This window comes from Erythrolamprus reginae, chromosome 2 (genome assembly GCF_031021105.1).
Source record: "Erythrolamprus reginae isolate rEryReg1 chromosome 2, rEryReg1.hap1, whole genome shotgun sequence".
Classification (NCBI taxonomy): Eukaryota; Metazoa; Chordata; class Lepidosauria; order Squamata; family Dipsadidae; genus Erythrolamprus; species Erythrolamprus reginae.
In genome coordinates this window covers 58586273-58613428 of record NC_091951.1, presented here as the reverse complement: position 1 = coordinate 58613428, position 27156 = coordinate 58586273, and the positions used below count along the sequence as shown (strand labels likewise).

Below are 27156 nucleotides of genomic sequence, written 5' to 3'. Positions count from 1 at the left end.
TCCGGGATCTCCAACTGGATAAAGCGCAACTCAACGTTTCAGCCTTTCTGACAGGGCTCTCCAGCAGGCGAAGACCGCAACGGGAAAGCGCTACTTGGCGTCTCGGGGGAGAAATCAAGATTTCCCTCCTTCGGCCTTACCTCGAACTAGGACACGGGGACAGTGACGCGCACCGGAGAGGGAGGGGAGGAGGTGTGTGTGTGGAGGGGGAAGAAAAGGCGCCCTCGCTGTGAGGCGGAGAAGAAACCGAGCCTGGGAAAAGGAGGCGGGGCCACTCGTCCCGTCGCCCAATCAGGACCGCCCGACCCGGGGCGCTTTGAAAAAGAAGCTTCAAGCGAAGCGCTCGTGGTCTCCTTGCCGGCTTTGCAAGCGGAGCCGGTGGCCACTCGGCTTCTGCTTGTCGTTTGTGGGTGGTCGCAGATTTCCCCGTCGGGGTGGGAACTTTTCCTCCTGCTCTTTCTCACCGTCAGCCCTAGTGCTTACCTCAGAGCTTATTGCTTACCTTACCGTCACACCTATTGCTGGCTTCACTACTACTTCCGACGAAGACCAAAAACGGATCGCTGGTCGCCGGACTCCCTTGCGAGCCATCCAAATTCCCCCTTTCGCCGGCCGGATCGAGCTTTTGTTTTCCATCCCAGATTTTTCCAGCCGCGAAGGACAAAGTAGCCCATTTTGGTTCCTCGGGCGCCGCCGAGGCTTCGCGGGGGAGAGTAAAGAGGCGGAAAAGGGGCGGTTTTTGAATGGGGTCTCGTCGCTGTTCGGCGCCAGGCGAGGCGGCTGCATCTTGAGCGATCCCTCCCGAACGAGCTCCAGGTAAGGAAGGATCGCGGGGCGGGAAAGCACGCGCGCCGCTTTCTTTCTTTCTGCAAGCGGGGAAAAGTCCTGCAAACCGGTGTGTGTGTGTGTTTGTGTGTGTCGCCGGTGCAGTTTTAAGTTGCCTTCTTGCGTTTCACCTCCTACGTATAGTAGTTACTCGCGAGTCGAGAAAGGCTCTGCCTGATGTCGTGGCGGACGATGGACCCTCTTTCCCCTCGGTTCTTTCCGAGGCGTTGGAATCCACTGCAATCGAGTGCTGCTTCTCGTTCCGTTCTGGAGGAAGCCCGGTCCGGTCAAAAAGGGCGGGCGGTGCTCGGTTTGCGCGGAAGAGAAGCTGAGGCGAGAGGAGGAGTTGGCAAACGGGGGGGGGCAGGAGTGTGCCCCCTTTCCCCTCAGGGACCCGGAAAACTTGAGGTCCAGCAACTTGCAGAGCTTCGCTGCCCCGGGAGCGATGGGAGTCGACCTTCTGGAGCTCGTCGGGTGGCATTTCCCGACGCCGCTTAGTTTAGGAAAAAATAGCCTAAAAGCCCCGCTGGGTGTACAGGTTGTCTTCGACTTAAAGCGTTCCCAATTGAGCCCGGTGTTTCGGTGGTTAAGCGAGATATCGATCAGGGGACTTTAGCCTCATTGGAAGACCTTTCTGGCCACACTAGTTGTTATAAGGGAATCGCCAAAGTCGATAAACGAGAGTCGCCCGGTCGTTAAACTGAATGCGGATTTCCCGTTGACTTAGCTCCTCGGGTGGTCGCCAAAGGGAATCACGTGACCGTGAGGGCATAGCAACGGTCGTACATACGAACCGGTCGCCAAGGATTTGAATTTTGATTTATGGGGGTGCTTCCAAGGTCATAATACTGAAAAAAACCGGGCACGAGTCCCATTTTTTTCACAAAATGAACTGTTGTAAGTCGAGGACAAGCTTTGTGACCCTGCCTAAACGGTCAGTAAATGAAGGGTTGTAAGTGGAGGACTAGCTTTGTGTGGCGATGCCTTAGTCTCGACGATTCCCCTTCTCAAGGTGGCTGGGAGTTTTCCTTTCACCTCAGGCTTTACTTTAACACAGGGCTGTTTAGATTCCTCCTTTCCTCATATAACTTGATCGAAACGAGAGAAGGGAGACCGGCGGACAAACCCATTGCCGGCGCTTCTACTCCAGAGGCTTCACAGCCTTACGGAGTTCTAGCAAACTTCCCTCCAAGATGGGAGGGAAGAGCGCGGCCTGTGGCGTCTGGCGCCGAAAGAAACCCAGGCAACGGCTTGCCAAGTGGAGGGCCTAAAACGCTGCTCGGCTCGCAAGGGGACGAGGAGCGGAACGGCAAAAACCTCAGCCGCCGGTTGCTCTTGAGTCCGGGGAGAGCTTTTGTTTCTCGCCTTTGTGATGGGGCTGGCGGTGCCGCCCAGAGGCAGCTTGCTTATTCGCCCTTGCTTTGGGTAGTTGCGGCGGGGTTTATCCCGAGCGATGGGCTTGCTCAGCCTACAAATTTGAATTGAAAAGCGGCACCGGAGCAGGTGGGGGAGAGGTCGAGGAGTCGTTTCGCCCTATCCTACTAACTGCTCTCTATCCTGACGTTCAAAAGGTATATGAGCGCAAAAGTCCTTCTCCATGGAGATTTAGGGGATACATTTTTTCTTTATTTTTCTTCCAAAATACAATTAAACAACCTCAGCAATAAAAAAAACATAGAATCAGTGCTTAAAATAATAATTAATGATATTTCTTTGATACGTTAAACATTCAGAAAGAAAAAAACGCTCATAATATTTTCAATATGTACTTTTTTATCCTCTTCTTTGCCAAGTTAATTAAAATCTCTCCATGGAGATTTAGGAGCTTCCTTTCCACCTGTGTCTCCTGGACCCACGTTGGTCCTCTTTACCATACTTTGGTGTGCAGAGGTGAAGAGGGGTTTTATTATTTTTATTTATTTATTTATTTGTATAGGATAGTAGTTTGTATAAACATAAGTAAAAAGTAACAATAAAAGAGGACAGTAGGACAGGGATGGTAGGCACATAGGGGCCCTTTGATTAATTGGTGTTCAATTGGTGTTCATGGCTGTTTTAAAACATGTTCTGTTTTTAGCAAGGCTGACTTGCTTGCTTCCATCCGTGCACCCTGAACCTGGTTGGATGGAGCCGCTCCCCCAGGCCCTGGTGTAAACCAGGCTGGGAAAATGAGATTTCTGGAGTGGGAGTGGGTTGTCCACAGCAAAACAAAGCCTTAGCTTGCTTCCTCTATAGATGCTCTCAATAGGATAAGGAGGGATCCTTCCTCTTGTTGGAAGACAAAGAAACTGCTTGGGGAAGTTTTGGTTCATTTATTCCCCCCCCCCAAGGAATAATTAGTTTTCTAAGTTACACTGCACAGCTTCTGCAGCTTTGTATTGCTATCTCAACTGGGGAAGGAGTGGCTTTGCTGATGAAATACAGCCATAATGTTTTGGGTTCTTGGGATCTTTGTGGATTTTCCTTACAAGCTGCATCCACTGACTTAGGCAGACAGTCTCATCTGACATTTCTTGTTCAGGTGCAATTGCACACTGTGTGACGTGCAATTAATCGAATTCTGTTGGTGTTTCTTCCAAGTAATGTGGTAGATTAAGGAATGGAATGTTAGGGACATAATCTTGAGAAATGCAGATCTCCACAAGGGCAATTTAATATAAAAAGACTTACGAATGTACAACCTTTCCTTGATCACATCTTTGGTTCTGCACTCTACACTTCAGCATTGCAGCATCAACTTCAATATAGTTAATATTTGTTGACTTTTCCAAAATGGGTTCAGAATGCACCAAGGCTTGAACCAGGATAACTAGTTAATAATTCCATGCAGTTTTCTAGGCAACATTTTGAGAAGTGGTTTGTCATTGCCTCTTTCCTAGGGCAGAGAGGAAGGGGAGGAAGAGAGAGGGAGAAAACTGGTCCAAGATTACCCTGCTGGCTTATCTCTAAAGCAGGACTTAACCTCGGAGTTCCCTCAGTTTTTACCCTGGTGCTTTAACTACTGGACCAAAGTGACTATCTAAAAGGGAACATAAACAGGTTTGGCTGTAAAAGCATTTCTATTTTTTAAAGCTTCAGTTAGTAATTCCAGGAATTTTTAGATAGTCACTTGAGGTAAGCACCACAAACACATCCAATTTTAATTCCATGTGCTATAAATACTTATATTTGCAGTATACTAGACAGTATAGTCTAAGATAGGTGTTTAATAATTGCATGCATACCTTTGCACAGACATGTTTCCAAATTGATTTGATACATTTCCCCCCCTTAAACAAGTTGCATTTACACAGCAGGCATTCATTTTCTGCATGCTTTGAAAGAGATATTTCAAGGAAAGCACACTAAATTCATTGTTTTTAATTGTAGTGCTCTACTGAGTAATCGTGATTTTTCTGTTCATAGCAAGTAATCTAAATCTCATATTATTTGGCAGAAGTAAACAGCTCTGGCACTTTGCCCACTAAACAATAGCAATATGTCTATTGTGATAATTTTAAAGTAAAAATGATAATGAACTGTGAAGATAGGCTGTTCCAAAGAGACCATCTGGCTGTTTGCAGGCAGTCTGCTACTTCTATGGAAAAATATTAACTCACTGTATCACTTAAATATCCATATTTATAAATTTAGAATTTGGAATATTTCCATAGCCTGGTTGTTTTGTTAAAGGAGATGTCATCTCTTCAAAATGTTGAATCAGGTATATTTTGATTATGTGTAGTATCTGTGTAGTATATATGTATCTGCTCAGATGTCTCACAAATGTGAACATACTGCGTTAAGCCATGGCTTCTTCAACAATAGCATGGTTAGTTTCATTTTATTATAATTTATTGAATAAAACATGCTGAAGAAGATGAAACAAATTACATGATGATTTAATATGTTACATAAACCCTGCTACTGAGCTCAGTAAGGCCTTACTCACATTAAAGGTACATAATATTCACAACTTTGCTTTTTATCAGAATCTATCAGAAGCTTTTGTAACTATAGACTTTCCTGATGACAACATACTATTTTATTCCAAGCTCCTTTAATGTTTCAACAGGTTATTGAAGCATGTTAGTATTTTAGTAATACTTTCTCCACAACACTTAGAGGAATACTTTTGCTTATAAGCTGCTGAGACGATGCCTAAGAGATGCTGAAACTTCACAATAGAAATCAAGTCTATGCTTACATTATTAATAAGAGGAAGCAGACCGTCCACTGTTAGAAATGTTCTGTGTCATAATGAAAGCAAACTCAAACATGAGGTTTTTTTAATCCAGTCATTTTTTGGCGTTACTAGATTTGGCCTGCAGAAATATTGATCCCATTAGAGATTGGGCAGCAAGAACAAGGATTTTTGCTGCCAATTTCTCATTCAGATTTTTGTATCCCACAGCAGTCCCTAGCCATTTCAGCTTTGCTCTAAGAACCTTAGGAATTTGTATATGTGTGCATATGTATCAGTAAAGGGCTGCAAATTTTTTTGCTATTACATCACCATGGGTGCGGCTTATTTTGTGGGTGTGGCCTGCCGGCCATGTGACCGGGTGGGAGTGGCTTGATCATGTGACAGGGTGGCTTAAATGTCATGTGACTGGCTTGAAGATGGCCAACTTGACATCATTTATATCAAGGGTTTGGGTTGGGGTTAGGGTGCCGGACCTCTCCTCGCCTCAAAGAGATACAATTTCACAATCTATTTACTGAACATCCAAAATATAGTATTTAATTCTATGCATATGTGTACACATATATTACACACAGGCACACAAAAATATACATTATCTACTATATAAACTGTATGTGTATGTACACACACACACACACGCAGGCACAGCTCTTCTAAAATTACATTCAACCTCATTTACTGGGATAGGAAAAACATACCCAGAACCCAGAAGGGAAAAAAAAAGAAAAAAATTCAATTTTTTTCTACCGGTTCTGCGTACTTGACTGTACCCATCACTGATATGTATGTATGTATGTGCCCATCACGGATATGTATGTATGTGTAACACATCCCTAGATGGAAACAATGCCTGTAGATTCCCATAGCAGTTTTTAAGAACTTTGCTTAAAGCTGAACATTGGGATTGCTTCTTGAAGAAAGACATACTCAATTGTACTGAGTGCGTTTAGGTTTTCCCTGACTATTAAAACTCTTAAATGTCTCATTTCTCAATGTGTGTGCCTGGACGTTACCATTAATTTTGGAATCCTTGTTACTTGAAGTTAAGCCTGAAAGAGAGAGGGGCTGTTCTTGTTATGCTACCCTGAATGCTAAGTGCCAGCTCCAGGAAGGTTTAGTTCATTTGAGTTTGAAGCTTCTCAGTGAAGGCCATGTTTAAGTAGCAAAATCTCACTGTCTCTATTGCTTTGACCTGGATCCGTCTTTTTGCCTCATTGATTATCATTATTTTACATTTGTTCATTAACTCATTTGGGATATGAATATCTCTAAAGAAAGCCAAGTTGATATGATTAAATACAGCTGGCCCTCAACTTACTATGACAACGGATCAATAGCTGGCTGACCAACCGCACCCAACGAGTTATCCTCAGCGGTTCCAAATCCACATGGAAGAACGTAGGCAGTGGGATATCACAGGGTTCAGTCCTGGGCCTGTGCTCTTCAACATTTTCATCAACGACTTGGATGAGGGAATAGAAGGGCAACTGGTCAAATTCGCAGACGACACCAAGCTGGCGGGGGTAGCCAATACCCTAGAAGACAGGCTCAAATTACAGAAAGACCTAGACAGACTAACACAGTGGGCCCACACCAACAAAATGATGTTTAACATCGACAAGAACAAAGTCCTTCACCTAGGCAGAAAAAACCCTGGACACACATACAACCTGGGAGAAACCCCTCTTAGCAGTAGCGACTGCGAAAGAGACCTCGGAGTCTTGGTGGACAATCAACTAAACATGAGCCAACAATGTGCAGCAGCAACTAAAAAAGCCAACACAATGGAATACACTCCATGACCAGGGAAGTCTTAATACCACTCTACTACGCCCTGGTCCGACCACACCTGGAGTACTGTATTCAGTTCTGGTCACCACACTTCAAAAGAGACATTGAAACTCTGGAGAAGGTGCAAAAAAGAGCAACCAAGATGATTAAGGGATTGGAAACCAAGACTTACGAAGAGAGACTGAGGGAACTGGGCATGGATAGCCTAGAGAAAAAGAGGGCCAGAGCGGACATGATAGCAGTCTACAAGTATACGAGGGGATGTCACAAAGAGGAGGGGATCACTTTATTCTTCAGGGCATCAGAGGAACAACGTCTGGAAGCTGACCAAGGAGAGATTCAACATGGAGATAAGGAGGAATTTCCTGACGGTCAGAGCGATCAATGGAACAACCTACCAGCGGACGTTGTGAACTCCAACACTCTGGACATTTTTAAGAGAAGATTGAACTGCCACTTGACTGGTGTGCTATAGGGTTCCTGCTTGGGCAGGGGGTTGAACTCGATGGCCTTCAAGGTCCCTTTCAACTCTAACAATAAATAAATAAATAAATAAATAAACTGAGCCCAACATTTATGTTATTAAGTGAGAAATTTGTTAAATTAAACTTTGCCCCATTTTCACAACTTTTCTCGCCAGGTTTGTTAAGGGAATCACTGCAGTTATTAAATTAGTAACAGCGTTCTTATGTGAATCTTTCTTCCTCATTGATTTTGCTTGTCAGAAGGTCATGTGACTCCAGGATACTGCAAACGTCATAAATGTGAGTCAGTTGTTAAGCATCTGAATGTAAATCACATGACCATGGGGATGCTGCAATGGTTGTAAGTGTGAAAAATGGCAATAGGTTGCTTTTTAAAGTGCTGTGGTAACTTTGAACTTTCGTGACTAGGAAATATGCTTTAAATGTTAATGGTGTTTTTGTTGTGATTCGTACATTGGCCCTCTTTAGTAATTTGCTGTTTTGTTTATCTGCACAACCCTATTTTTCAGATAATTAAATTGTATGGTTGATGTTTCAATTGCCTGCTGGTTGATTCTTCTACCTGAGGTAAAAATTCATGTTATCCAGCAAGGGCAATGAAGAGCAGCACCACTGAGGATACTTTAGAGCAGCCTGCCCTAAGCCACTGTCCTTCAGGTGTGATTTTTCCTTGAGAGTTGTGATGCAGGTTTTTGTCCACTGGGACTATCAAAAAACCCAGGAGAGCAGGTGCTGAGGAAAGGCCAGAATAATGTGGGTGATGGTTAAGGTGCTGAACTAGAAACTTGTGAGTTATGGTTTTTCCTTCAATACAAACTCTGGCCAGGTGATTTGGGGCAAGTCTCTATCAGCCCCCCCTCCCCTCAGTGTTTGTGGGCAAAATAAATGGTAGGATTATATCATCTATTTGGAACTGCATTAAAAAAGTGGAATGTAAATCAAATACAGTGGTACCTCTATCTAAGAACGCCTCTACTTAAGAACTTTTCTAGATAAGAACCGGGTGTTCAAGATTTTTTTGCCTCTTCTTAAGAACCATTTTCTACTTAAGAACCCGATCCCAGAAAAATTTCCCAGGAAATTTGAGAGTAGCACGAAGGCCCGGCCAGTTTCCTGCCATTCCCCCTGGGTTTCTCTCTCTGGCGCAGTGTATGGGAGGCAGTCTAGCGCTGGGTGTATGGGAGGTGCATGCTCCTCCTCGCCGCCTCGGAGTCCCTTTTTTTTTAAGCCTTAAAGTTTTGGATTTTTTTTATTCCCCTCCTCTCACCTTCTTCCTTTGGCAGCGACTGTCCTCCTCTTCTTCTTCTTCCTCCTCGTCCTCCCACCCAAATTCCGAGCTTTTATTTATTTCCTAATGTATTTGCACGCATTATTTGCTTTTACATTGATCCCTATGGTAAAAATTGCTTCTACTTACAAACTTTTCTACTTAAGAACCTGGTCACGGAACAAATTAAGTTCTTAAGTAGAGGTACCACTGTATATAACATTTAGAGTTGCCTTATTGGTGAGGTGGGCAGAATATGTAACAAAATAAATACTTTGTGACTAAACCAGGCCACTTGTACATTATGCAATAAAAGCTGAATTCAGGAGTATTCATAGCCTAATTTTTTTTATCAAGCCACTAGGCCAGAATATATGAAACTTTTTTTTTTTTGCTACCAAAGGGCCTTCAAATATTTTGGGCATCAGCTTCCATTACCTAGCTAATATAGCCAGTGGTATGGGATTGTGGACGCTATAGTTCTAATATTTGCAGAAATGAATAAAACCGATCAGAGATTGAACTTACCTACTCCAGTCTTTGCATACAAAATATATGAGGCCAGTAGACTTGTTTAATCCAATTAAGAAAAGTGTTTTCTTTGGCAGTTTGCATGGATAGGTGCACAGTGAAGCAAACTCTGTAGAAAAGGGTGGCCAGTGAATTCCTTTATGTAATTTATTTTGTACTTGTGTATAATTTATTTTCAGTTGGCCAGGAAACGTTCATGAGTTGAATTAATTTAAATTAGAAAATAGTAAATAACTTTTTAGTTATCCTGGGAATATTCAAATAAGCAGAATATTAACTTTGCTTGATATGTTATTCCACTTTTAAAAAGCAAGTTTTAAAAAGACATTGGCACCTGTTGATTAAGGAACTGCTAGGGAATAAAAGAAACTGTTATAAGCATTCTAAGTTAGTTTTAATTGTTTAAATTGTGTTTAAGGTTCTGCCCTATTTAAATTTGATAATTAGATTTACATGAGGAAAATAATCATGTTGATTACAGAAAAATAAGAACTGTAGTTCAACACATCAGCAATTAGGCAAGGTTAAATACTAGAGCAAGGAACCACTGAGTTGGATTAAACTAAAACAGTTAAAACTAGTGAAGGACTATAAAGATCCGGATTTAAAACATTAAAAGATGGAGAGCATGCTTATTTCCCTTTGTGACTGATACCACTGTCAGACTCTCTTATTGTCGGGAGAATTGCTCTATAATCCAAAAGAATCTACCTCCCTGTGTTTTAAATCCATTACAGTATTCTGCATCCTGAAGTACAAACCCTCCTCTCTGTAGCACCTACTCTGATATCATTTTATTTGTTATCACCTACTCTGTTATCATTTGCCCTTGATCTTTCTTGAGCCTTCCAGTCATTATTGGACCAACTTCCCAGATCCTTTGGCAGATATCACAGAAGCTAAAAGTCCACTTAATCTAAAGATCACTTGTGAACCCCATCAATTATTTTTAACAGAAAGTACTAGATAAAAGTAAAGGCATTTTTGTTATCCACTTGTAAATGCATGAATGACCTCATTGTTTGGATTTGTTTGTTTGTAAGCTTTTTAAAATTAACTTTCGTTAACTTCAACTGCCGGAAGATCGAATATTATGATTTCAGAATTGCCTTTTTTTATAGACTGCATTTAATTGTTAATCTCTATGATGATCAACTAAGAATGAAAACTGCAGCTTGGAGACTTAAAACGGGAGACTAAATATAAGAACTAATAATTGTATTAGTTTGGTTGGAAGAAATATCCATCTGGTTCAGTTCCAAGTCGGGAGAAAGAAATATGGAAGCTTAGAGGCTGCTTGGAAAGATGTTTAATGAAGAAGCAGAACCACTAGTAATCCTGGGTTCTGGGCGACATGGAGTCGAGAAGGGGTGTGTGTGTTACAACTTCTTTTGGGCTTTGAACTTGAGCTTGATTGATTGATTGATTGATTGATTGTATTTATATACCACTCATTCCGAAACAGACTCAGGGTGGCTGACAACAATAGTGAAAAACAACAACAATAAAATCCACAGTATGATAAAAGCAATAATATCATTAAAAAACCATGCATACATTACAATCACTCTGGTTCTAATTCCAGGCCTGCCAGAAAAGCCAGCTCTTAACAGCTTTCCGGAAGACTGGTAGGGAGGAGATAGTGCCTATCTCTGGGGGAAGTTGATTCCACAGGATCAGAGCCGCCACAGAGAACGCTGTTCCCCGAGGTCCTGTCAACCGACCTTGTTTGGCGGACGGGACCTGGAGAAGGCCAACTCTGTGGGCCATTACTGGCCACAGCGAGGTATGAGGACAGAGGTGGTCCTGTAGATAAATATGAACATGTATTCAGTTTGCTGTTGTCAGACTCATAGTTGGCTCTGTAGGTTATCTGAGCTAAATTTGATTGAAATTTGGAGCATGCAAAGGGTGATGCAATGTCCTTAGGAGATTGTGCAATTTATTTATTTTATATTATTTATTTTATTTTTTTATGCCGCCCTTCTCCTTAGACTCAGGGAGGCTTACAACATGTTAGCAATAGCACATTTTAAAGCAAGCAAACATATTTTCCCCACAATCTGGGTCCTCATTTTACCCACCTCGGAAGGATGAAAGGCTCAGTCAATCTTGAGCCGGTGATGAGATTTGAACTGCTGACATACAGATCTACAGTCAGCTTCAGTGGCTTGCAGTACAGCACTCTACCTGCTGCGCCGCCCCCGGCAATGTGGTGAACTCTGCTGCTAGATAGTAATGGGTTTATCCTATTATGTCCTGGATGGTCATGTCTTAATCCCATCACCCTGGAGCTGAAGGTCTTTTGTTTTGTAAAGAGGCTATCCAAATCTTTCTCAATGGACACATTTCTCAATAACTGTTTTTTTGGGGGGGAGATTAAATCAGCTTTCTGTTTTTTAAGAAAAAGATGTTTCTGCACTTTTCCCTTTGGGAAATATAATATTCTGCCTTTTAAAATATTTCCTAAAATATTTCATTCTTCTAAGAGAAGGGTGAGTGCTAACCTCCTACAGTTTGCATCTATGACAAATAGGTATGATAAAGCAGTTGGAATTTTGTAAACAGCAGAATGATAACAAATGTGATAAATATTCCCATGGTTATTTCAGTAGTTAGAGAAGAGCAAGATTACTTGTCCTGCAAACAATGAGTGGGCTGGCTTTTGTTGATTGGTAATTTTATAGGTAAATTGTCTGAGTTATTTTGTATTCCTAATTTCTTCAAGCAGGAAGTAATTTGGTCATTAACCTGAGATTTACAGGATTTTTTTTAAAAAAACCATGTACTCTCTGTGAAGTCAGACCCCAATCTGTACCCCCCCCATTTCAAAATGTATGAAGGGACCCAGTGTGGCTAGCGAAATGGAATGGAGCATATACCGCCAGTCCCTGAGTCTAAGGATAAAGAAAGGCTCATTTAAAACTATAGAGAGAAACCAGAAGAATTAACATTAGAAAGAAAAATGGGTCCTATTGGAGATTTATTATCTTGATTTATACGAACATTTCTTATTCCTAATGTCATGCCCATATCATAATAGCTTAAAGCCATATCTGTCTTCCATTTATTCTTCGAGAGAGAACATGACATGTCATATTTCTTACAAAATCTAGACAGCACAAAACTCAAGTGGAGCACAGAATGACATGCTGATCTTTTAGGTCTCCAGCATGATTTACCAGATGTAATTGTAAAGCAGCAAGTAACAATGAAATACCGGTAGTGCTCAAATTACGACCACAACTCATTTCAATATTTCCCTTGCTGAGCAAGAGAGTTGTTAACTGAGGCTTGCCCTATTTGATGACCTTTATTGCCATAGTTGTTAAGTGAAGCACTGGGGTTGTTAAGTTAGTAACACAGTTGTTAAGTGAATCTGTCTTCCTTATTGATTTTGATTGTCAGAAGGTTCAGAAGGTGAACACATGTGACCTTGGGATACTTCAATTGTAATAAGTTGTAGTAATCCAACTTTTATCCCTATTCACTCATTATTGCAGAGAACAATGCAATCCATTAATTCATGGAAGGTTCAAAATCAGACAACTTATTACAGGTGTTATGGTTTCTCCTTTATTTTCCTGCTATCTTATGCTATTAATTATCCTATTAATCTTTGAACACTATCCTTCAAGTTATCTCTGTTTTCTCTTCCTTCCCAGCGACAGTGACTTCATAGTTTATTTATTTATGGCCTACCATTATTATGTTTATTAATAACTCAAGGTGATGAATAGTTCTCTCCTTTCTGGTTGTATTGGGTTCCACTTTTTTAAAAAAATATAAAAATACACTTCTTGGGAGAAAGAGAGACAGTAGGACCACTGGAAAATGCCTTATTTTTTGATTGCTCAATGTAGTAAATTTTATATTGCTCACTTTAACATAAGATGGTTAGAAAATAATTTAAAAATTGGCCATGAGTGGATCATAAAAAGCTGTGGACTGTTAAGAGATGTAAAAGTTTTTTAGGCTGAGAACCACAGTTCTTTGAATGATATATAAAAGCTTCAAAGTGCCAGATCAGCAAGTGCAGAGAATTGGGCAGACAGCAAAATACTGAATGTGTTTGAATTGAATTTAAATATAATTAAACTAAGAGTTAGTTTACTATTGACTTTCTAAGCACATAATGATTACTCTCTTTTGTCATTTAGTACATGTCAAACCCTTGATGTCTTTTGCAAGATTTCTGGGGCTGTCATCGAAGGCTTTCATGAACCTACTGGCCTGGAGTTTCAAGTTATATATTCCATTCAAAAAAAAAAAAAGATTGCATATTTTATCCATCTGACTCTTAGCGGTAAGAATCAGATGGATACGTGCCCAAGAGAACACCATGAGAATGGAAAATTGAAATTAATAACAATTTGGGGGAAAAAACATTATGTAGAATAAATACTTGCAAATGAGGAGAACTTTTGCAAAATGAAATCCATTTTCCCCTTTTCTTTATTTTGGGCAGAGGGAGCAAATATACTATAACCATAGAGAAATACAAGTAAGCACAGTAGGAAGTCACATTTCAATTGGCCTCTCACTGCTGCTACAATGAACATAATATATTAATAATGTGATTGATTTAAGATTTACCTGTTTTAAAAGGATGTGCAATGGCTGTGAGTGAGCCTACCGCTCACCGTAGTGGAACAATGAGAATATCCCAGCAGGGTAAGTTGCTTAATACCACACACAGAAATTAATTCTGCTTGCTTCAAGCAAAATAATTAGAGGCAGTCATCAAACTAACTTCATCAGTGCATCTAAAAAAGAAGAAAAATGACAATCAGGTTTTTGTTCCCTTATCTCATCTAACATTCATAGTAATAAAATTCAGAAACACTGTGATTTGCTCCAATGAATTTCCACATTCCCAATAGGAAATGTTGGCCTGCCAAGCTTCCAGATTTGGTTTATATCTCCAAGGGTTGACAAACACTTGTTTTCTTGGAACGTGTATGTTAAAGCTTACTGTCTCTCCAGAACTTCAGTTGAGCAAGTGTGCACACATATTTTTTAATGGAAAAAGTGTGTGTGTGTGTGTGTGCGCGCGCGCGTGTACGCATCGCTTCATCTCATTCTCTGCTTCTAGGTGCCTCTGACCTTCAAAAGATATCAATAGATAGAGCCATGGAAAGGAAGGAGCTGTGATCCTTTTTCTCCAACCTCCATAATCTCAAGAATAACATACAGCACACAATACTCATCCATATATATCTCCTCTATATAAATATATCTTTTTTGTATAGTGACAGACGGGTTAGGTATGCTGTAAGTTCAGTTGAATTGAGATATAACAGCTGTCCAGTTATTCCATAAATTTCCATAGCTCATTTTACCTGAGATCTTATTTCTAATTCAGTATCCCAACCATTGTACAGTTTTTGCCTAAGCTTAGATGAAATCTGTATAAATAAAACCAAAATACGCTCATGCATCATCATGAAATCTCCAGAACCGTAAAGCCTACAAACTTGAAACTTGGCACTTATTTTCCTCTTGGCTTCTAGGTGCTCACTAAGAAAGGATTTTTTGAAAAGACCATCAGATGATTAGTATTTCTTATATTATTATTAACACACTCTGATACTAAGGAGTTAGGCATTCTACTCCCCCTCCCCACCTGAAAAGAGCTGTGTTCCAATTGCCATTTGGGCATGGGCGCGGCCAGTTGTGTGACTCATCTGGCCTGTAGGCTAGAAGATTAGACATTCTATTCCCCCTCCCCACCAGAAAAGAACTCTGATTCAACAAAGGGAGGGAGGAAAGGAAGGAAGGAGGGAAGGAGAGGGAAAGAGGGAAAAAAGGGAGGGATGGAAGGAGAAAGAAAGAAAGAAGGAAGGTAGATAAAAGGAGAGGGAAGTAAGGAAGGAAAAGGGAAAGAGAGATGGAGGGAGTGGGAAGTAAGGAAGGAAGGAAGGGAAGGGAAAAGAGGTAGAGGGAAGGAAGGAGAAAGGGAGGGAGGAAGGAAGAAGGGAAAATATAAGCCGATTGGCAGTTGGAACGGAGTTGGAACATTTGCAGATTTAACTCAATTTATCAAGCCGGATCACATCGTTTCCTAGTGAAGCACCAGCTACTAGTGTATAGTATAAAAATTTATTTGTATTTGTGTTTGGTTTAGCTCTTGAATTTAACAGCACAGTGCTTTGCCAACAGCAGGAGCTTTGTACTTCTGAATAGTGATTTGAAGGAATAGTCTTACAGACCCCCTCTCTAAATAAAAATCATACAGTGTTCCAAAATGGAATTTTTCATTGCACAAACAAGTGCACAGTTTACAGATCTGTTGGTATATCTTTATATATTTCCTGACTCAAACCTATATGGATTTCGAGAATTCTGTACAAAGAAGTGAACATTAAGTAAAGCTGAGCACACACACACACACACACACACAATATTTAGGAAAGATATCTCAGTTTTAGTATTTTGACAGCTTCTTTATTTTTAAAGACAATTCTTATAAAGTTTGACAGAACTGACTAATTACTAAATGCACTCAATATTGATGTATGGATCAGATTTTTATTGATCTAAACATCAATGAATTATCAAATAGAATATACTTCCTTGCTTAAGGATGTATTTTGATCAGAATAAAGAACCTCTTCAATACATTGCTTGATGCCATTCTCTGAAATGTTGCCCAAAACTCCCGATATCACTCAAAACAAAATTTCAGGAAAGAAGCAATGATGCTGTAGTGAAAAGTCATCTTTTTTCAATTAAATTGGCAAATGCATAGATTAAGAAGTAGTAGAAGAGCAGACTTTACAGAGCTGCAATGTTAGAGGGGAAAAATATGCAAGAAAGGCATTGTAAGGCAAGTAGAACTCTTTAACAAATATAAGGAGGAGGGATTAACTTTAGTAGGTCAGTATATCTAATTGCTGGGAGTCATTTGGTTTGAGATTGGTTATATTACAGTAGTTAAAAGAACACTTAATTGCACTACATTTTACAGCTTTGTCCTCTCCCACATTTTATTTCGTATCTCCATGAAACCTCTCGATGAGTTCAGAGGCAGAGAGATTCAATTGTGTATCTCTACCCTAACCTCAGTGTAATATTGTGGTGTAATCTTAATTCCATGTCTAAGAACAGTTAGAGAGAAAGGTAAGTTCAGATTCAACCAACCAAGGTAGAGTTATTATTATTTATTATTATTATTATTATTTATTAGATTTGTATGCCGCCCCTCTCCGTAGATTCGGGGCGGCTTACAGCAATGATAAAAACAATATATAATAACAAATCTAATAGTTGGAATCTAAAATAACAATAATACCTTTAAAAAGTCTAAAAAACAAGAAACCCCAATATATAAAAACATACATACAGTCATCATACACAAAAAACTACATAGGCAGGGGGAGATGTTTCAGTTCCCCCACGCTTGATGGCAGAGGTGGGTTTTAAGGAGTTTACGAAAGGCAAGGATGGTGGGGGCAGTTCTAATCTCTGGAGGGAGCTGATTCCAGTGGGTCGGAGCCGCCACAGTGAAGGCTCTTCCCCTGGATCCCCTGGATCTGGCCAAACGACATTGTTTAGTTGACGGGACCTGGAGGGGACCAACTCTGTGGGACCTAACCAGTCGCTGGGATTCGTGCGGCAGAAGGCGGTCTCGTAGATACCCTGGTCCTGTGCCATGAAGGGCTTTATAGGTAATGACCAACCCTTTGAATTGTGACCGGAAACTGATCGGCAACCAATGCAGACTGCGGAGTGTTGGAGAAACATGGGCATATTTAGGAAAGCCCATGATTGCTCTCGCAGCTGCATTCTGCACGATCTGAAGTTTCCAAACACTCTTCAAAGGTAACCCCATGTAGAGAACGTTACAGTAGTCGAACCTCGAGGTGATGAGGGCATGAGTGACTGTGAGCAGTGATTCCCGGTCCAAATAGGGCTGCAACTGGTGCACCAGGCAAACCTGGGCAAACGCCCCCCTCGCCACAGCTGAAAGATGTGTTCAAGGACTCTTCCATTTAAAAGTAATTGTGGAATCTTTGTGTGTGTGGATAATGTGTGTATTTTTTGAGACTTAAGGCCTACAGTAAAACATGATTGGGGCAGGCTTCGCCTATCTTTCATAGGTATGCTAGTTGCTACCTTTCTGGAATTAAGAGCACTTCATATCTTTTTCAGCTCTCGACTGTGCTATTATAATTTGTTTTACATGGAGCTGACCTTGAAAATTATCAATACAGAATTCAGTTTTTTGACGTGGTCAGGTTTCTGGGTTGTATTTACAGTTACGGTTATCACTTCTATCTGGTTTTTAGGAACTGGATATCTCTGAGAGTTCTTGTAACAGATAGACTCTGCCCCTACATTTCATGCAAGCCGAAAGTACTGATTGACAGCCCTGGAATTCAGCTACAGTGGTACCTCTACTTAAGAATTAGTTCCGTGACCAGGTTCTTAAGTAGAAAAGTTTGTAAGTAGAAGCAATTTTTCCCATAGGAATCAATGTAAAAGCAAATAATGTGTGGAATTTGGGTGGGAGGAGGAGGAGGACGAAGAGGAGGAGGATAGTCACTGCCCAGAGCGAAGGGAGTGTTTCTTTTCTCTGGGTGCTGGCAGAGGTTTATTCCCTGTGCAAGTGCCCAGAGAAAGGAAAATGCTTCGTTCTCTCTGCACTGCCAAAGCCTCCTTAAGCGCCACTGAAAGGCTCCTCTGGCAGCCCAGAAGAGACCGAGATGGCTGGGATTAAAGGGGGAATGGCAGGAAACTGGCTGGGCCTTCGTGCCGCTCTCAAATTTCCTGGGAATTTTTTTCTGGGCTCAGGTTCTTAAATAGAAAATGGTTCTTAAGAAGAGGCAAAAAAATGTGAACACCCAGTTCTTATCTAGAAAAGTTCTTAAGTAGAGACGTTCTTAAGTAGAGGTACCACTGTATTTGGCGAAAGCAGCGAGAAATTTTTCTGTACTTTGCAAGATATTTCCCTGCACAGACCAGCCAAGCGATGCCACAAATTACTGGGTAAGATGTGTGTCCCACGGCCTGGCCCACCTGCATCCTGAAAATAATAAGGAACACCCCCCCCGATAATAAAGCCAAGGCTATATGTGTGTGCGTGTCAAAAATATAAGACAGGGTCTTATTTTTGGGGACATGGGAAACACACACATACATGTATGTACATGTTACATTTTAGATTTTTAGATTTAATTGGATTTGTATGCTGCCCCTCTCCAAGGACTCGTACAGCTACATACAGTACATATATACATACATGTACAGTATATGTATATGCATACATATACATATAAAGTTTATATGTATATACCATGTTTTCCTGAAAATTAGATGGGCTTATATTTTTTGACCCCCCCCAAATGCCACTGGCCTTATTATTGGTGATGGCTTATTTTTTTGGGGGGGGTGCAGGAGGTGGGCTGGACCACAAGACATGCATCCTACCTGACACTTGTACCTCTTACGAGTTTGAGTTTTGATTGAACTTGCATGACGTTTTCTCTTACAATGGACTTCTCTGGACACAACACCGAGGAATGTGATGGAGCTACAGTGTCAGATAGAACGCCCGTCTCACAGTGGGGTGCAATTTGGGGGTGGCAGGTAAGGTGGGGTGGCGTAGGCCGGGAAACGCGCATCCTACCTGCAACTTGTAGCTCTCTTGCGTTCCTCAGAGTGAGAGAACAATTGAGAAGCGGGTGTATACGCACCCAACGGGGGTGGCCCCGCTGCTCTGGACTCTGCCTACAGCAATTTGAAATGCACTCCTGTCTGCGAGGAAGAAGAAGCGAGCACTAATCCTGCAGGCAGGAGCGCATTGCAAAATGCCGCCAGAGGCAGAGCATCTTACTGGAGTCTGCTCAGTTCCAGCTCCAGCTGTCACCCTAGATTGGAAAGTGCACTCAAAGAGCGGCTGCTCCCCTGTCTGGCATTTGGAAGCCACAGAGCCAGAGTTTGTGGGAGAGAAATAAATAAAGACTTCTGCTGTTTCTGCTTTTGGCAGAAACAAGGAAAGCAGCAGAAGTCTTTCTTTCTCTCCCCCAAACTCCAGCTCTGAGGCTTCAAAATGCCAGCCCGGTTAGGGGCTGCTCTTTGAATGTGCTTTCTGCTCTATGGTGATTGGATGCCTCTCCTTACCCCGTGCTGTTCTCCGTTCCAATCTCCCTGAGGTCCTCCCACCTGAGTGCTGAATGACAGGGAGCACCTGCCAGCATGCCCAAAAGCCCCTCCACCGTGAGATGGCGATTGAGCCAGACTCTTCCTTGGGAGGGGAGCCTTACAAGACTCTTGGCTGCACTCCCTCCCAAAGGCAATGGGTAGCCACTCTGAGGGCAGCCCCAAGAGACGTAGCCAATGCCCCCTTCCTGCAGCTGAGCTTGCCCTGCAGGGGGCTGGCTGGGGCTTCCGTAGGCAGTGGCAGTGAGGCCAGCAACAGAACTCGCAGCACCTCAGCCATCCCTGCCCAGCAGAAGCAGCTGGCAACCAAACCCAAGCTGACAGCGAGAGAGGGAGGCAGCGGTGGGAGGTGGGGCCGAAGGGGCAGCGACTGGGATGTCTGCTGCTCAAGCTCTGTGCGTTTCAAACTGACATCTTGTGTAGTTCAATATTACTGGTGAAGAACCCACCCAAGATTAGGTTAACACCTTTTTTAAAAAAAATTTTTAAATTGATTTTCATAAAATAGACACACAAACATACAAACATTAAACACAAAATGGGGATACATTTTCCCCGCTTATCTTGAAAGTATAAATTCAAATACAGAAAAAGAATACATAGTTACATATATATTGAATATTGAATATTGAAAATTTTGCTAAATTTTGAATTAAAATTTTTCACATTTTTACTGATATATATATAAAACCAAAATTCTTACTATATTGCTTGTATACAAATTAATTCTTATATATAATTCTTATATATAAACTAATTCTAACATAATCCTTAAACAATAAATTTAACTAATACTAATACAACCCAAGTAAAACCAGTACTACATGTTTACTAAAAAGAGATTATATATCTTATTTTTTCTTATCTATCCATTTATAAACCTTGTTCCATTTTTCATAGAACTTAGTATCTTCTTGATCATTTAGACGTCTTGTCATCATATCCATTTCAGCGCAATCTAATATTTTTGCAATAACTTCCTCTTCTTTGGGGACTTCCTCCCCCTTCCAATTCTGCGCGTAAATAATTCTAGCCGCAGTTAATATGTGTATAATTAAATATAAAGTTTCTTTCTTATAAGTTTGATTGGTAATTCCTAATAAATAATGCCTTTTTTGGAAATGCTGTTACAGTGAGCTCTGGCACTTAGATCATTTGAGATGAGTATTCCAAGGTCCTTGACAGAACGAGGGTCGTATCTGCCAAAATTGAAATTTGTGTTCTGATTTTTTTTGCCAATGTGTAAGACAGAGCATTTGTTAGTTGAGATTTGGAGTTGCTAGATGATTGACCATTCTGACAGATAGTCAAGGTCTTTTTGTAGGGTAGCAGCATTGTTGTAATGTTGAATAGTTTCATCAGTGAAGAGAAAGCAGTTGCTTATAATCTGATCACAAAGGTTGTTTATGTAAAGTATAAAGAGTGTGGGTCCTAAAACACTTGGAGGACACAGCTGTTAATAGGTGCAAGGTTTGATAGGGCATTCCCTACTTTGACTACTTGTTGCCTGTTTGATAGGAAATCAGCTTGTTAGGAATGCAGGGATCCGGAAATGTCATAAGATTTTAGTTTTAGAAGTAGTTAATTTAATTTAATTTAATTTAATTTGACTTCTATGCCGCCCAATCCCAATGGGACTCAGGGCGGCTTACAACAGTAAGTAATGCATACAATATAACAAAGCTAAATATTAGTTAATAAAGAACAGTAAAATCGTAACAAAACCAATGAACTATTCAATCAAACACACATGCATACAAAATTGTGTCTATTGCGTTACCCTAGTCGAGCTGAAACATCAATATGTTTTTGCAGTGTAAGAGTTGCAGATTGCAGGGCAATTTTTTTCTGAAACCAAACTGCTTGTTAGAGAGTAGGTTGTTTGTCTCTAAGTAGAGGGTAATGGATTGGTTTATGATTGATTCCATCACTTTGCATGTTCTGCAACATAATAAGATTGGTCTGTAATTTTCAACTAGGCTGGGGGTCACTCTTTTTGAAGAGTTTTGGGGTTATCTATATAATTTATCACAAAGGAATTGTGATGTTTAGGATGGCCACCTCTTCCCTACAAAATGAAACGACGCCTTACATACAATTCCATGTATTAATTGATATGTGCAGATGCAAATGTGGGAATAATTGTTAGAATTTAAAGAGATGCAGCAAAGGGAAGACTCCAAGGAAGCGCCTGATGTGGTTGCTTAATTTGCTGCTTGCCCAAGGGCTCCCTGTTGTTCAAGGTCCTTATTCTTTAAATCCTATGGATAAATTGTCCAACTGGAAATCTCTTCAAAGTCTGATGTTCCTCTGTAAGATACAGTCACTCTACTTAATTTTGTTTGTTTTCATTCAAACTCTGGCACATTTCTAAGAGGTCTGTTATTGTACCCTATCACAATATACCATAGTATTCCTCTAATCCAGGGGTGTAAAACTGGCGGCCCTTGGGCCAGATGCATTACATGCAGGCCCCACCCACCCCAACTCCGTGAAGAGATAAAAAGTCACATGATGGCAATGTGATGCTGCAGAGTTTGACACCCACATTGTGATCCTCGTGTCATCTGTATCCTGACTTGCCATCCTTGAAAGGGCTGACCTTTGGCCATAGACAAATGGCCTCTTCTTGCATCTTTCCCTGTACTTTGTGACTATTTCAGACAGATGTATTAATAGGGCTGAACCTGTTGCTTTCCTCAATTTTCATATTCTAGCCCAGAGGTGTCAAACTCGATTTCATTGAGGTTCACATCAGGGTTGTATTTGAGTTTGTGGGACTTGGGGAAGTTGATAAACCCCTTAGCTAACACGATTTATGTATGGTTTGTTTGGGTTGTGTGATTAAGTTTTTATGATAAGGGTTTTCAATCTGTTTTTAATATTGGATTTGTACATTGTGTATTGTGTTGTGAGCTGTCCCGAGTCTTCGGAGAGGGGCAGCATACAAATCTATTATTATTATTATTTATTGTGTGTGAGGGAGCAGAGTGGGCTTGGCCAGTTTGAGGTCATTTGTGTCGGAGGTGCCTGTGGTGGCCCGAGCACTCTGCCTGCGAAAATGGGCTCCCGAGCTCCGTTTTTGGCTGCAATGGCCTCCTGCAACTCTCTGCCAGTGAAAATGGAGCTTGGGGGAGCTTTCTGCTGTTTCCAGGGTGGATCTGCAGGCCAGATCTAAGCAACCTGTGGGCTGCCCCCAGATCAGGCCCCGTGCCTTGAGTTTGACATTCCTGTCCTAGCCCTTTTTTTCATATGATCCAGAAGCAGTTCAAGGCAAGGTTCGACAAACCCAGGCGCCTGGTCGCCAGTGGCGCCTAGAAAATGTTGTCTGGCGCCTAGAAAATGTTGCCTGCTGTACTGTATGTCAGCGTTTCCCAACCGGTGTGCCGCCTGGGCAGGGCGCTGCGGTGCCTCTGACCTCTCCGCTCCTGCCCGATGCCGCGGTTTCTGGCGCTCTCCTGCTGGGTCCCAAAGAAGGCAGGCAGGAAGGAGAGCTCCATTCTTCGCGCCTTTTTCCCGCCTTCCTTCTTTGGGGCCCAGCAGGAGAGCGCCAGAAACCGCGGCATCGAGCAGGAACCGGGAGGTCGGAGGCAACGGCACGGCAGCGCCCGCCCAGCTGAAGGTTCCCTGTCGTCATCGGCAAGTGTCCTTTGGAGCCCGGCGGGAGGGCACTGGCGGTGGGAGCGGGGGGGGGGGGCGCGGCTGCAGCGGCACAGGCAGTCGCGGGGAGATGGCGGGGGGAGCGGGGGGCAGCTAAAGCGGCCCCGGGCACCGTTCCCTGTACGCTTTTCCAGGGGCGCGCAGGGAGCCGCGGCCACCCGCCCGCCTACCGGATTTCCCTCCGCGCGGCTGGGGAGGTGGATTCGCCGCCCCCGCCAGCCCGATCTCCCTCCAGTGGCTGGTGACGTAGTTCTACCGCCCTCGCCAGCCTGATCTCCCTCCGTGGGGGGGTGGGGGGCGACGAACCGACGACCGGGGGCTGTCCGTCCGTGTTGGGTGGTGCAGGGCAGGCACAGGCAGCCCCAGGGGAGAACAAGGGAGGGAGAGAAAGGAAAGAGAGAGTAAGGGAGGGAGAGAAAATTGAATGAAGGAGGGAGAGAAAGAAAGAGTAAGAAGCAGAAAGGATAGAGAAAAAGGAAGAGAAAGGGAGGGGGAGAAAGGAAAGAGGGAGGAAGGGGGGGAGAGAAAATTGAATGAAGGAGGGAGAGAAAGAAAGAGTAAGAAGTAGAAAGGATAGAGAAAAAGGAAGAGAAAGGGAGGGAGAGAAAGGAAAGAGGGAGGAAGGGGGGGAGAGAAAATTGAATGAAGGAGGGAGAGAAAGAAAGAGTAAGACGTAGAAAGGATAGAGAAAAAGGAAGAGAAAGGGAGGGAGAGAAAGGAAAGAGAGAGAAAGGGAGAGAAAGGGAGGGAGAGAAAATTGAATGAAGGAGGGAGAGAAAGAAAGAGTAAGAAGTAGAAAGGATAGAGAAAAAGGAAGAGAAAGGGAGGGGGAGAAAGGAAAGAGGGAGGAAGGGGGAGAGAAAGAAGATATGAAGGAGGGAGAAAAAGAAAGAGAGATAGGAAGGAAAGAGGGAGAGAAAGGAATGAGAGAGAAAGGGAGGGAGAGAAAGGGAATGAAAGAGGGAGAAGGGGTGAGAGATAGAAAGGATAGACAGAAAGGGAGAGAAAGGAAAGAGAGAAAGGGAGGGAGAGGAAGGAAAGAGATGAGAGAGGAAGGAGGAGACAGAGGGGGTGAAAGCGATGTCAGGTGGAGACTCGGCAAAAAACCAAGTTTGCTTAAAAAAAATTCTGGCTCCTAAATTTTTTGGCTGGCTCCTAGATTCTGAACAACTTTGTCGACCCCTGGTTCAAGGTATTGGTTATCAACTTTAAAGCCCTACATGGCTTAGTGCCAGATTACTTACGGGATCATCTTCTGCTGTACACCTCTCAGCGACCGATTAGGGCTCACAGGGTTGGCCTTCTCAGGGTCCTGTCGGCTAGCCCAGGGGTAGGCAAAGTTGGCTCTTCTATGACTTGTGGACTTCAACTCTCAGAATTCCTAAGCTAGCATGATTGGCTAAAGAATTCTGGGAGTTGAAATCCACAAGTCATAAAAGAGCCAACTTTGCCTACTCCTGGGCTAGACAATGTCGGTTGGTGGGAGGGTCTTCTCTGTGGGGGCTCCAGCTCTCTGGAACCAACTGCCCCTAGAGATCCACACAGTCCCCAACCTCCTGGCCTTCTGAAAGGTCGTGAAAACTTGGCTTTGCCAGCAGGCTTGGGGCCAATGAGTTATACATCTAGCGCCGGTCATGGATATGAATGATCTATTTGCGTGGTTTTAAATTGTTATTATATTGTGTTAAAATGTTGTGTGCGCCCAGAGTCCGGCAGAAGTTGGGCAGCTTATAAATCAATTAAATTAAATTAAATTAATCGTTCGTGTATTTGCATCGTCTATCCAAGCGTACCTCTTGCTAATGTGTGTTTTGTTTCAGCCCTAATGATGCTCTTCTGAGTTTTCCAGTAAGCCTAATTTATTCATCTTCAATTAAACACCATTCATTCAGCGACTGTTCGATTAATGTTGAGAAGGGAGTCTTAAAGTCAGTTCTCAAGATTCTGGCTGTCACAGTATTTATTTTATTTATATTTATTTATTTATTTATTTTTGTCAATCAAGTATAGGATAGAAGTTTATATAAACATAACATAGAAAGAAATGATAAAAAAGACAGTAGGACAATAGGACAGGGACGGTAGGCACAATGGTGTGCTTATGCATGCCCCTTATGCACACCCCTTACAGGGGAGAGGTCGACTGTAGACAATCCCAGCAACCGCTTAGGTCCCACAGAGTTGGCCTTCTCCTGGTCCTGTCGACTAAACAATGTCATTTGGCAGGACCCAGGAGAAGAGCCTTCTCTGTGGCGGCCCCGACCCTCTGGAACCAGCTCCCCCCAGATATCAGAGTTGCCCCCACCCTCCTTGCCTTTCACAAGCTCCTTAAAACCCACATCTGTTGTCAGGCATGGGGGAATTGAAAATTTTTTCTCCCTTCCCCCTAGGCTTATAGAATTTATACATGGTATGTTTGTTGGTATGATTGGTCTCTTAAATTGGGGTTTTTTAGATTACTTTTTAATATTAGATTTGTTACATTGTTTCTTTATTGTTGTTAGCCGTCCGGAGTCTTCAGAGAGGGGCGGCATACAAATCTAAATAAACTAAACTAAACTAAACTAAACAATCTAAGATTTGGGGTTGGGGGAAGATTTTGGGGTTGGGGGAAGAAACAACAGAGTCAGTTAGTGAATTCCAGGCGTTGATCACTCTATTGCTGAAGTTGTATTTTCTGCAGTCTAGTATGGAGCGGGTTAAATTTAGTTTGAATCTGTTAGGTGCTCATGTGTTGTTGTAGTTGAAGGTGAAATAGTCATTAATAAGAAGGACATTTTTGTATATGATTTTGTGAACTATGGTTAGATCAGTTCGGAGGCGACATAGTTGTAAATTTTCTAATTTCAGAATTTCAAGTCTGGTGGAGTGAGGTATTTTGTTGTGGTAGGAGGAGTGAAGGACTCTTCTTGTGAAATATTTCTGGATACTCCCAATTGTATTAATGTCTGATATGCAATGCGGGTTCCATACAAGTGAGCTGTATTCAAGAATTGGTCTGACAAATGTTTTGTAAGCTCTGGTTAGCAGATCAATGTTACCAGGGTAGATTAGATTGACAACTCTTAATGCTTTTTTGGCAATGTTGTTACAGTGGGCTTTAGGACTTAGGTCATTGGATATGAGTACTCCAAGGTCTTTGACAGAGTGAGGGTCGTCTACAAGTTCATTACCTCCAAGTATATATTTGGTATTTTGATTATTTTTACCAAAGCATCTCCATGATCATGTGATCGCAATCTATATTCTTGGCAACCAGCTCATACTTAAAATGGTTGCAGAGCCCATGGTCACATGGTCATAATTTGTGATCTTTCTTACTGGCTTCACGCAAGCAAAGTCAATGGGGAAGCTAGCAGGGAAGGTTGTAGGTTACTCTGGAAAGTCATTTGCACCATCTCTCATCTAGCCGCAGCCAACCCTTGTAACGCACCTCTTGGGCCACTCTTGTATCTTCCCTAGCTTGGCAGCAACCATCTGCCTCCACTGTACAGCTACTGTATCAGGCAAGTAAAGCTACGTGCAGTGCCCTACTTGCCTGCTAGTTGCTAGAAAGCCACAATCCTTGCCTAACAACAACAGTGGGTAGTGCTGGGATTGCCATCACTGTGATAGTCATGTGATATCATACTTTACAATATATACTTGGAGGTAATGAACTTGTAGACGACCCTCACTCTCAAAGACCTGGTTTGAATTACTGAATTACTGTATTGTCATTAACTGGGAATTACCTGTACTTAGTTTTTATTGTCACAAAGAGAGAAGCTTTTTCTTGTATCTTGGTGACTGTCCTCTCATGTGAAATTTTGTGGCAGGTACTTTAAAGTATCTGTTTAGGTCCACATTAACAAAACCAGTCAGCACCAGTTTATGGGTATAAAATTGTGACTGTAGCATTGCAACAGTAGTTACACTTTTAGCTGCTTGGTATTAAGGAATGTTTTTGCATTCTGAGATCATTTTTGTCAAATAATCCTATTGCCCAACTATCCCTGCTTAATTTTATTTTTAGAATTAATATTCGCTAGCTGCAAAAACGTAACAAAACCATATTTTGCTTTCACAGTGTCCACATATTTAACTCTATGGCTGTTCACTTTTGAATGTGACTATAGTAATGAATAAATTATCTAAGATAATTTGGAACATATATAATATAGTAGATAGTAACAATGGTAAAAGATTCTCTTGCCATTAATTTCTTACCACAAAACACAGTCTTGTTCCTTTGCTTTTTAAAAATT

General features: G+C 42.0%; 1 protein-coding gene across 2 annotated transcripts in view; it reads left to right on the top strand.

The window, feature by feature from the left end:
* Positions 1 to 308: 308 nt before the first annotated feature.
* TAFA4 (TAFA chemokine like family member 4) overlaps positions 309 to 27156 on the top strand; it is a 239234-nt gene continuing 212386 nt past the window's right edge. The window contains exon 1 of one of the 2 annotated variants that reach the window (XM_070735734.1): positions 309 to 816. The gene's annotated coding sequence lies outside the window, so the exon portion shown is untranslated. The remainder of the gene's footprint in view (positions 817 to 27156) is intronic. The other variant, XM_070735733.1, reaches the window with a different exon arrangement.